Source organism: Fukomys damarensis, unplaced genomic scaffold, assembly GCF_012274545.1.
Source record: "Fukomys damarensis isolate Sample0158 unplaced genomic scaffold, DMR_v1.0_HiC HiC_scaffold_39, whole genome shotgun sequence".
Classification (NCBI taxonomy): domain Eukaryota; kingdom Metazoa; phylum Chordata; class Mammalia; order Rodentia; family Bathyergidae; genus Fukomys; species Fukomys damarensis.
This window is the reverse complement of record NW_022900951.1, coordinates 89,437,925-89,448,773: the sequence shown is the minus strand read 5'-3', so window position 1 is coordinate 89,448,773 and position 10,849 is coordinate 89,437,925. Positions and strand designations below refer to the sequence as shown.

Here is a 10,849-nt window from a genome sequence, read left to right as displayed (position 1 = left end):
TGGGTGGGAGCCTGCTAGTAATAGGAAGCAGGAGGGGAAGGAAAACGAAGGAGCACTGCTCCTTCCTGAATTATTTTAACTAGCTTTGGTAGAAGCTGCTTTTCAGCATTTCTATTATTTGTTTTTCTTCCTCCCGCTGCGGGGCGGGGAGCTGCAATGGCTCTCCCACGCGGCTCTACTGCGCTGTTGCCATAGGTTATTATTGTAGTCTTTGCAGAGTACTTTCCTTCCTCCAGAACAGTTCCTGGGTAGACTCTGTGGGCTACCCTAACCAAGTCAAAGGCGAGGATACTCCACCTTTGCCGAGCTCCAGGACCCTGCCGTTTAATTGTTTGAAACTTCCCAGCCCCCAGGCCCCGCTACTCTTCCTCGCCTGAGCCCAGCCCACCCCACCCTCACCCCCCAACGGGAGCCCAGGCAGGCTCCCGCCCTTCTTTCCCCGCCCTCCGCTCCGCCTCCCTCAGAGTCCACCCCCCAACTCCTGGGCGGTCCTAGCCGCTCTCAGCTAGAAGAAAAGCCACCCGTTCCTCCCCCTCTACCTCCCATCCTTTGCCCTAGAGCTGCCTTCATCGCAGTCACGCCCCTTCCTTCCGAGGAGCTTTCAGGCTGCCTAAACTGGTAGACCCCTGAATTACTCCTCCATCTCCGCTCTCTTTCCTTTCGCCCCCTCTTCCCTTAGTTCTCCCCGCCTCCCCCACACTACCACTACCTCCAGTCTCTCTCGCCTCCCACAGTCCACTGCTCCACCCTCTGGCCCGGTATCCTGTCTGTCCACTGCCACCAAGAAGAGCCCGGACGGAGGAGCGAGGAGGGGAGCAGCCGGGAATTGGGGCTTCCCCCTGCCCATCCCTGGCCGCTGGCCCGGACCGGGGACCAAAGCCACTTGAGCAAGCAGAGTCGTCACCTTGTCTTCGTTGCCTGCAGGGGTAGGAGACTCGTAGTTACTTTTCGTGGGGAACTTGGGCAGGAATCTGTGGTGGCATGAACTTGGTCGTGCCCTCAGCGTGAATCGGTCTAGATATGTGTGGGGATGACTGTGTTCTACTTTCTGCAGCTGGCCGTGAGTTTTCTGGAATGTGTAGCTAGTTAAATTAATTAGTGTGTGCCTCTTTCGTCCTACTTCAGCGAGGAGATGCTAGAGGGTACCACTATTTGGTGATACCTTTACCTTCCTGAACTCCTGGGGTCTCCTGTGGGTCTCTAGGTGTAGGTGATTAGTCATGTGAGAAACTAAAGACCTGAGGCAAGCTGAGTTTTACCTTTAGCCAACCAGGAATGAATGCTTCTGCTTATCTTAGATAACTAGATGGCTTTCTCCTAAGTGCTTTGGAGACTCACCCTCCCTGACCCGGGGGCCATGTATGCATTCTTCAGATTTTAAAATCTGGGAGTAATCTACAACATAGCACTACTCTTTGCTTGTGTGATGGTGTGGTAGCGAGGAGGGGGGTGCCCTCAATTGCTTTATAAATCCAAGGCACAAGTATTTTGGCGGGTCAGGCAGGTGTTCAGAGGGTCCAAGGCTGTGCCACTGTAAGTTACTGCTTGAACAGTAAGATGGATCTTGTGGATAAATCAAAAGGAAAAGAAACCATGGGAGGGAAAATAACAGTCTTAAAGACTGTGAGCAATCCCTGGTAAATTGCCACTCATAATTTTATACTAATAATTTGCAAAAGGACAGTGCATACAAACTAATGAGAGTGGAAAGTGAAACTTTGAAAGAGTATTTTGAATTTACAGTATTTCTTATAGAAAGAATTTTTGGATAACTTCAGGTGTTTAGTTCAGTTCTCCTCTCTCCTGACCGTGAAGAGTAGATGTTGGGAGGCAGTTTAAAACTTAAGAATATAATCTCTTATTCATTGAGGAAGATAATTAGCCACCATAATCTTCAATGATGAAGGGCTAAGGGCATTTAAGTCTCCTTGAGCTAGGCTTTGTGAAAAGTTCTTTCTCAGGCCAGCTTTTGTGAAGGCTCCTCAGTTAGATCTTTCAGTACCTAAGAATAGTCTGAAATGCTATTTTGGACATAGGATAAGTTTTCACCCATCTCCCACCTATCTTCCGTTGAACAAGTGCGTCAAATTTATAAGAATGGTAGTGTTGGAAGACCGGATACTGAGACATCCCAACCCGTTGTTTATTTGGGAGTAAATTATTTACTTCTAGTTTAAAATAATGTCTTTGGTTGATTTTAATGGGGTAAAGGAGAAAGCAGGAAGGTAGAGAAGGAACTTTATTTTACATGGCAACAATTTTAAAGGCTATCATGTTTCAGATCAGCTGGGAGGGAAAAGCTGGCCTGATGAAACTACATTTTATAACTGGCCTGGGACATTTTAATAGCCAGGTGGTTGTAGAGTAGTTGCATCTATTTACAGATGATAACTCAGGTTCCAGCAATTCTGCATGGCTTTATCCGGTGTCATTTACAGACATTTTCTCGTGCTACATCATACTTTATTTCAAGCTACTTCTTTCTTTGGAAAAGTTTGTGCCTCTGAAAAATTGGAAGTACATTTTTCTAAGTTCATAATCTAGGTGTGAAGTGAACCTGTGATCACATTTGTTTGTACAGTAATTTTATGTGATCTTTGTGGACCTGCTTATATTAAAACATTTTAGAAAGAGATTTTGATAATTCATATTCAATATTGTTTGGGATTTGGAAGTTAAAATCTCATTTTTTGTTTATAAAGTTGCATTTATTAGACTAATGCATAACTAAGGCATTTTGTGGAGTTGTTTTTTCTAAAGTCTTGTAAAGAATGAAGCTGACTCTTTCCAGAATGCATAAAGAATCTTCTAATGGGACAGAAGAGAGATGGATGCTCTGATTTTGAGGTCCCATTGAGTGCCGGAATCCTAAGTGCGTACATCTGCTTCTGGGCCTCTCCTAAGAGCCCTCTCCTGGGGCCTGTGCCTTCTTTTAAAGGGTGTCTTTGTAATTAAGCAGCCCTTCACCCCCACGCCCCTTTCTTCCTTTGATCCAGCTTTTTAAGGCCCTTTTTCCATTTAGAGATAAGAGGAATTTCTCACACTCTTGCCCCCCTCCAATTATTCTTTTCCTTTACCCCAGAAAAGTCCCCCAAGTTTCTCAGGGTGGTTAGAAGTTGTTTTGTTTGGGGTAACATGGTGTGTGTGTGTGGGGGGGGTGTTACCAAGGAAGAGGAGTAGAGGATATATCCCCTCTTGGGAAATGCTTGTGACCAGGTAGCCTCCTCCATGGAGACTGAGCATTTGAAATGCATGAGAGCAGTCTATTCTTAGGGGCTGTCTGGTAGAAATTGTCCTTTGCACCCAGTAAGCCCAGCTAAAACCCACTAAAAGGGTGAAGAGAGGTGTGTGTGTGGTCGTGGCTGAGCCTTTTAGGATAATAAATGGGTAAAATGTTTCCAAATCTCCTATTACATCACCTCTTTCTCCCATGGATTCAGTGGGTTTAGAGATCTGCTTGACAAGTTAATTAGCTGGGGGCTAAACCAATTTGTTTAGAATTGTGATCCACTGATTTATTGTCTCCAGGAATTTTTGTTTGTGTTTTATTATGATATGTTGTCTTTAGTCTTACTTACTTTTCATTTCTTGTTGCCTTTTGTGGACATTGGTCCAAATTCTAGGGTCCCACCTCCAAGTCAAAGGTTAGAAATTGGTTCCAGGGACTAAGGGGGCATTAAATAGGCTGGCCATACTGCATCACTCTCCTCCATGGTGGGCTTCTGACCCTATTTAATCCAAAGGAAGGAAGAAAGTTGCCCCTTACACACACACACACACACACACACACACATACACACACACACAACTGAACAAGAAAAGAGAAACAAAGTAAGAGGTGGTTTGCTTTATAAAAGGATCCGTACCATTTTTTTTTTAAAGAACTAGCTTTCCTAGTTAACGCCTTTAAACTATGATATATAAAAAAATCACTACAACTAGGCCTTGTCAGGAACATATTTACTGTGTAAAGGAAAATGTTAGAGTTTGTTGTAATGATTACTGCTTGAATTAAAAGAGGTCGTTATTTGGTTTTTGAAGTCTTTTTGTTATGTGAGATGGAGTTAATTGTCTAAGTTATTCTAGCATGTAATAATACTGGCCACAGTAGCACTGGCCCACAAGTGCCTGTAGAAGGGAGCTAGCAATACTTTCTGGAAATAAATCAAACTTCCTGGATTTTAAATAAGTAAGGATGAGACTAGCCACCTCATTTAAGTAAAAGCTTTTATTTCCAGTTGTTGTATTTGACCCAGTGATTCAGAAAATTGTTTCTAGTAAATATGGCAACTGATGCCATTTTAAATCTAAGAATCTATGGTAAGCTTTCTCTAGTGAGCCTATTGGTAAGAGGGACCTATGCTCTAGACCCTGCTCTAACCTTGCTTACCATCCTTGGCAAGTTTTCTCTAAGGTACTTTGTAGATGTCCAACGGGATGATTTTGAGAAGCAGTTCTTAAAAACTTGTAGTTCTCTTTCTAAACTTCAGTATCTTGTGTAAATGTAAATGATTGTTATTAGAATGAGTTGCATCGGTTGTTAGAAATATAGTCATATAGTTGTCCTTTTTTTTTTTTTTTAAAGAGACTGTAAGGACAATTCAGTATAAATGAATTGTGTTTTTTTTTTTGTTTTGATACTGGGGATTGAACTCTGATCCTTGTGCTTGAGAGGCAGGCAGCAGAACCACTGAGCTAAATCCCCAGCCCTGCATTGTGTTTTATATTTTAACAACATGAAATTAAAAAACCAAGACCCTGTCCAAAACTATCAGGAATCCCATTGTCCTAACAGATCACCTACTTTCATTTTTCTCAGTTTCTTTTAAGTCTTTGTTACTATACTCATATGAATTTTATATAGCAAAAGCCATAGGATGTTGCATTTAAATAAGAGCTCACCTAAGAAATAGCTTTTTAAGCCTGTGAGGAGAAACCTGAATGAATATTCATGAAGAATCCCATTTGTTTCTTGGACCCAGGAGAGACTAATAGACTTAGTAAGTAATCCCTAGACACTTTCTGTGATGGCGTTGTTTATGTACCTAGCAAGGCTGCTAATTCTATTCTTTTGACCACCTCTTACCTCCCCATTCATTTTAAATGATAAAACAAAACAAAAAGCAAACTAGGAGCCCACTGTTTACTCTGTCTAAATTGTTGACAGTGATTCTTAAATCACTGTATCATGATATCCCATTAAGACAGTACAAATTTAGGTAGAGTGTGAAATCTCCAGAAGGGAAAAGGAGAAGTGAGAAAGCACAGATATGCTTGTTTTGCAGCTTTGAAAATAATATACTGAAGTCATGGAGAGGGGATCAGGTGGAAAGGGAGATGGGGGTAAAAAGATTGAAAATAATCAAGATATGCTGTATGCACGTATCAGTTTCCCAAAACAAACTTCAGGGTTCTGTAATACAAACGTGCACTATAAAACTAATATGTTTAAATAAGACTGAAAAATTATGAGGAAACTAAAGATTGTAGACAAATAAAAGACATGTAGGTATAGTTTAGTGTCTCCCACACAATGGGAACTTCATTTGAGGACTTCATGTTGTAGTGAAAGTTTAGTTCCATGGACTTTTAATTTTCCTCTGAGAATAAGTAATAGCATATATGGGATCTCCAATATTTGATGGATTCATTCTTGGTAACCAATGGCTCAGCATAAATCAAATAATTTTTTTTATCCAGAATAGAAAAGTGAGATTCAGTGTTTTGTTTTTTCTTTTTTTGTTTGTTTGTTTGTTTAACAAGACAGGGTCTCGCTATGCAGTTCAGGCTAGACTTGAATTCACTATGTAGCCCAAGCTGGCCAAGATACAGTCCTTGCTATTTATGAAGTGCCAAATGAAGTGGAGGAGTATTTTTTGTAGTAAATGTTCATGGGTAAATACAAATAGATCTATTTGCTAATACATCCTCAAGCAGTACTTGAAAAATATACTCTTTTCAAAATTCAATAGGCTCGCCTACATATTTGTGAATTCACTTTCACTATTGCCCCAATTCCATGAAATGACATTAGCTTGTATTACTTGAAGCCAGGATTTGGATTTCTCTGCTCAGTCCCTTTCTGACTTGCCATGTGATCAAGGGTACATGAATTTGCTGCTCTAAGCTCCAGTTACCCTTCTGGGAAGCAAGGATATTAATACTTCACAGAGGTGTTTAGGCATGCTTCATTTTGGGCACATGCTTTGAGGTCATTGGATGAAAGGTGTTTGCATGGTGGCAGAGCGGGCTTATTACAGGGTCCCGAGCAGGTGTTCACTTCTAATGAGCTTTGCTCTCTTATAGCATTCAGTGCCCTTTGGTACTCCATTGCCTTACTGGTTATAATTGAGATTGGTCCCAGATTTGTATTATTGACCCTCTCAGCTTTTTGAAAAACAATTAAACATTTTCATACTCTGTGGTAATCTGTGGTGCAAATAAGAGATGCTAGTGACAGCCAGGGTGATAAAAAAAAAGCTTCAAGAAAAGACATCAGCTGGAATGCATGATAGTGAATCAGTGGTCATTGTGCTCTTCAAAGCTCTTCCAGAATGTTAAAGAGCAAAGCAAACTTCTGCGTATGTTTTTTTTTTTTTGGTTTTTTGTTTTTGTACAGGGGATCGAATTTGGGACCTTACGTTTGTGAGGCAGGCGGTGGAACCACTGAGCTAAATCCCTGGCCTTCCGTGGACATTTTAATGGAGAAAGTTTTGAGTAATATTTGCCTGTGACAAATACTGATGATAGCCAGTAACTGAAATCCAGCCATTGTAGTGTTTTTTCACAGCTGGTTTTTATTAATGCTGGAATATTTATGCTTGCTGTATAATTCGTGGCTCATTTCCATGGGTATGTCAGAACCCCCCAAGGCAACATTAAGATAACATTAAATATAGATGTTGCCAAACTAGAAAGGGTGAATTTTTTTTTTGTGTGTGTGGGGCTCCTTTAGTCTTACTGGTGTTGCTTCAGATCACAATAACTGTCCCCTCCTTTGGGCATTGATGCAGATCTTTTTTTCCCCTTTGTAATGTCTCATAGCAAACTTTACATTTTTATCCTTTTGATATGGACAAATGATTCACTCTCCCCCTTTTTAATGCAGATGAAACTGATGTATGTGTTTTTAAGAGCATATTTTTCCTGCACATGCTTCTCATTATCCAAGAGGCCTGGACTCAATCAGTAAAGGAGCAGAGAAACCACATAATTGAAAGGAGAATGATGGTGGTGCATACTTGGAATATTTGTGGGAAGGGGATTGCTGACATCAGAAAATGTAGTGGCCTGAGTGCTAACAGTATTGAAGAGAAATCTGCTTTCTGTGTCTCTGTGTATTGAGAATTATTTTTAAGGGGATAAGAATATGGGCCAGGTTTGACATCCTTTTATGAAGTTGCCCTGGAAACTTGGATGAAAGTTGTTATAGAATAGTTCAATTAAAACCTTCCCCATTAGGAAGCTAATTAGTGAATCCTTTATTCATTTTGATCCTTTTCAAGAGGCATAGATTTACACTGAATTAGTGACATTTTTCCGTGTGATAGCAAATGAAGATAAAAATCACAGATGGGGAAAATTATTTAGTTTGCCTATTTTGAAGGAATCTGATTTCCTCTTTATGATGTTTAGTTTTTTTAGTTCAGATTTTTGCTTTACTCCACTTAAATACAATGATCACATTTTAGTTTAGTAGCCAGTTTTACTTTAGGGACCATAGGCCATAAACCAAAGCATATTAAATTTTTTTCCTTTGAGAATTGGAGAAATAATCATAATAAACAATTTTATTAAGGTAATATTTGATTTTCTTTCCTTCTACAATTACTTTCTCTTTGCTCTATGTGGGAGAGTAGTGGAAGAGAGGGATCTGGAAAAGGTACATTATTTTTTTCTTTTGTACCAGGGATCGAACTCGGGTCCTTGCGCTTGGAATGAAGGTAGATTGTTTTTAAAAAGAAAATGTTTTTTGGAGTTAAGGAAATACTGATGACCTCCTCTACCTCCAGGAGCATTCTGTGCTCCTCAGTCTGCCAGTTAGTTTTGGTTAGGGGGATGTGATGAGCTTTCTGACATGGTGTGTTTTGTGATCAGGCTCTGAACTTCTCCCTTGGTAACCTAAAGAAGAGGGGTTATGGTACAAATAAGATCACAGGATTCCTAGCAGATTCTTTCTACTCTACTCATCATTTTTAGGGGGAAGAGTATTAGCTCCTGAGGTTTCAGGGCCGTTAGTAACAGAGTAGCTGCTCTTCCGTACAATATAATATGGGTCTGCTGGTGATCTTCCTTTGTTCCGTAACTTGTATAGGATGGTCATTCCGTACATATGCTTGCTAATGCATTTTCATGGTGTGTGCCTATATTAGTTTCTGCTAATGGGAAAGTTGGCTGGTTATATGATTTGTGGCTTCATTGATCTCACTGAAGTTCTTTTTGGGAGGCAGGATCTCCATTCAGTTTTGCAGTTGCAACTCAATCAAGCCAGGCTGCAGGTGCTCCAAAATCAGCAGCAGGAGGAGGAGGAGCTGCTTCTGCCTCGGGAGGGTGACTCAAACCCTTTGGCATGAAGATATGAAATGTTGGCTCCTGTCCATGCACCTGCTGGATGCCACACCTGCAGTCAGCATCTGAGCCCCAGTCAGACACAAAACTCAGGCTAAAGGTAGATGGAACTCCCTAAAAAAGGGGTATAGCAAAATAAGAAGTGTCCTATTATGTTACCAGAGCACCCCTGGGAATCACATTTAGCCATCCCAAAGTTAGCTTGAAAGATGTCTTTGGTATTTTTTTTCTAGGTGCTGTACACTCACTTGTTCAAGATCCTGTAGGAATGCTGAGGGAGTTTGCTTTTGGATTCTTTTCTTTTCTTTCTTTTTTGTACCGGGCATCGAACTCCTGTCCTTGTGCTTTCGAGGCAGATGATGGAAACACTGAGCTAAATCCCCAGCTGGAGGTTGCTTTTGGAATGAATTTCTCTTGTGAATTTTCTCTCTTGTGAGAGAAGTAATCTGTGGAGGGTTTTGTCTTATAACAAAATAGGACAAGAAGTTACAAGACCAGGTTTCTCATCCTGACTGTACTGATGAACAATAGTGAAACTGTGGTGAAATTAGTTATTGTTATCTATCTCTTCCAGATTTGAGCTTCTCCAGTTGTTAAATGGAATTGATCACATGTGCCTTTATTTCTGCACAGAACTGCTGAGAAGAACGGGAGGGAAGGGGCTTTTGGCTGCTTAGAAAGAAGGCTGAGAAACTAAAGGTAATATTGTTATCCCATGTCTTTTATTCCTCTTCTTCTGATGCTGCCTTTAGCAATGTCTTTGGGGATTTGTTATTCACTCGATGTGCAAGTATTAAGTACACTTTGTATCAATTAATGTTTTAGGTATTGGGACACATATAGTAAAAAATCACACAGGCAGCCCATGCCCCATATGATGTCACCATCTAGTGATTTCCACTTCAATTTCTGGTTCAACCCATTACTGTGATTTCTGTCTGAGCACTTAGAAGCATAACTGGTGAGAATTAAATTTTTTTTCTCTCTTTGCATTGCAGCTGGGACTTCTGTCTCTGAAGCAATGCAGTAGTCCAGGGTCTATATTCTACAGAAAAGCTGTAGAGTCAATAAAGAAATTCCTCTCAGCACATTTGGAAAGTGCCTGATACTTGCATGATCATTTTTTCAGGGTTTCATCCATAGTTTTATCCTTGATTCTATTCTCATTCTACTCTGTAAGGTCCAGCCCCCTCTTAGGACCTTAGCTGTCACCAATATACTAATGACTCCCAAAGATACATCTCAACCTCTCTTTGACATCAAGTTTGTTACCAGATTCCATGTCTTCTACTAAGCTCAAAGGTTTTTTCCCTACAGGAAGCTTTTTTGGGGGAGTGTAGAGTCTTCCATATTGCCAAAGCTATGAGCTCAGAACTCTTGTTTTTTCATTGCATTGTGCCTCCTTTGCTTGCCTGGCCACTCCTGAAGGACTGGACTCTTTTCTTGTTTTTTTCCTGTGTTTCTTTTCTTCTTTTTCTTTTTATTCCCTCCCTAGCACAGTGTCTCTTTCTAGTAAGTGCTCACTAAATGGCCTATGGAAAATATGCTGTGATCAGTGTTATAATGGAGAGAAAGAAGAGAGAGTCCAGAAAAGAGAGAATTCATTTTCCACCTAGACCATAATTGGGGTAAGAGGGATTGAGCAGGTGAAAAGCAGAACTTCCCCTTTCTGAGAGTTCTGGCAAAGAAGCAGAGGAAACAAGTGCCTGTCATGGCTACTCTCACTAAGGGGGGACACCTATGGTCTGTCACCTCCCCTTCTCTAGGACTGGATGGCTTTTATGGTAGAATTTACAAATAAACCTGTCTATAACACACTGAGTATTTAAGACAGGTGCCACTTAGTCATATAATATTAAAAAGGGCTGAACTTAAGTGTCACCTGAACTGAGGTTGTGAATAAAGGTACACACATAGCACACAGGCTTGTGGATCCTGCATATTTAGTTCTATACAGCAAAATGCCTTGTAATATATGTTGAAGAGAAGATCTGAAAACAACCTCAGAATGTAGCAGGTTCGGTCCCTAGAACTGAATGTCTTCAAGCTGACTATCACATTTATCCAAGGGCAAAAATGAAAGATGATATAAGCCATTACAGGCTGTGAACCTGCTTTCACCCCACCTGATGCTTTTTCTAATTAGCTTCTAGGCCAAGTGGCAATTTGGGGCAAGTGCATGCAAGCTGGCTTTACAGGGGAGCCCACATTCCATTCTGCCATTTCACAAGCTACTGGGATACTACCCTGCTTCTCTTGGTGTTTCTCTCTCTCTCTCTCT

General features: G+C 40.9%; 1 protein-coding gene across 7 annotated transcripts in view; it reads left to right on the top strand.

The window, feature by feature from the left end:
• Window positions 1–479: 479 nt before the first annotated feature.
• Amot (angiomotin) overlaps window positions 480–10,849 on the top strand; it is a 76,233-nt gene continuing 65,863 nt past the window's right edge. For 2 of the 7 annotated variants that reach the window (XM_033760313.1, XM_010603096.2), the window contains exons 1-2: window positions 480–926; window positions 9,202–9,267. The gene's annotated coding sequence lies outside the window, so the exon portion shown is untranslated. Of the gene's footprint in view, window positions 927–1,042; window positions 1,061–9,142; window positions 9,268–10,849 lie in introns of those variants that run through there. The other 5 variants (XM_010603095.2, XM_033760311.1, XM_033760310.1 and 2 more) reach the window with 4 other exon arrangements.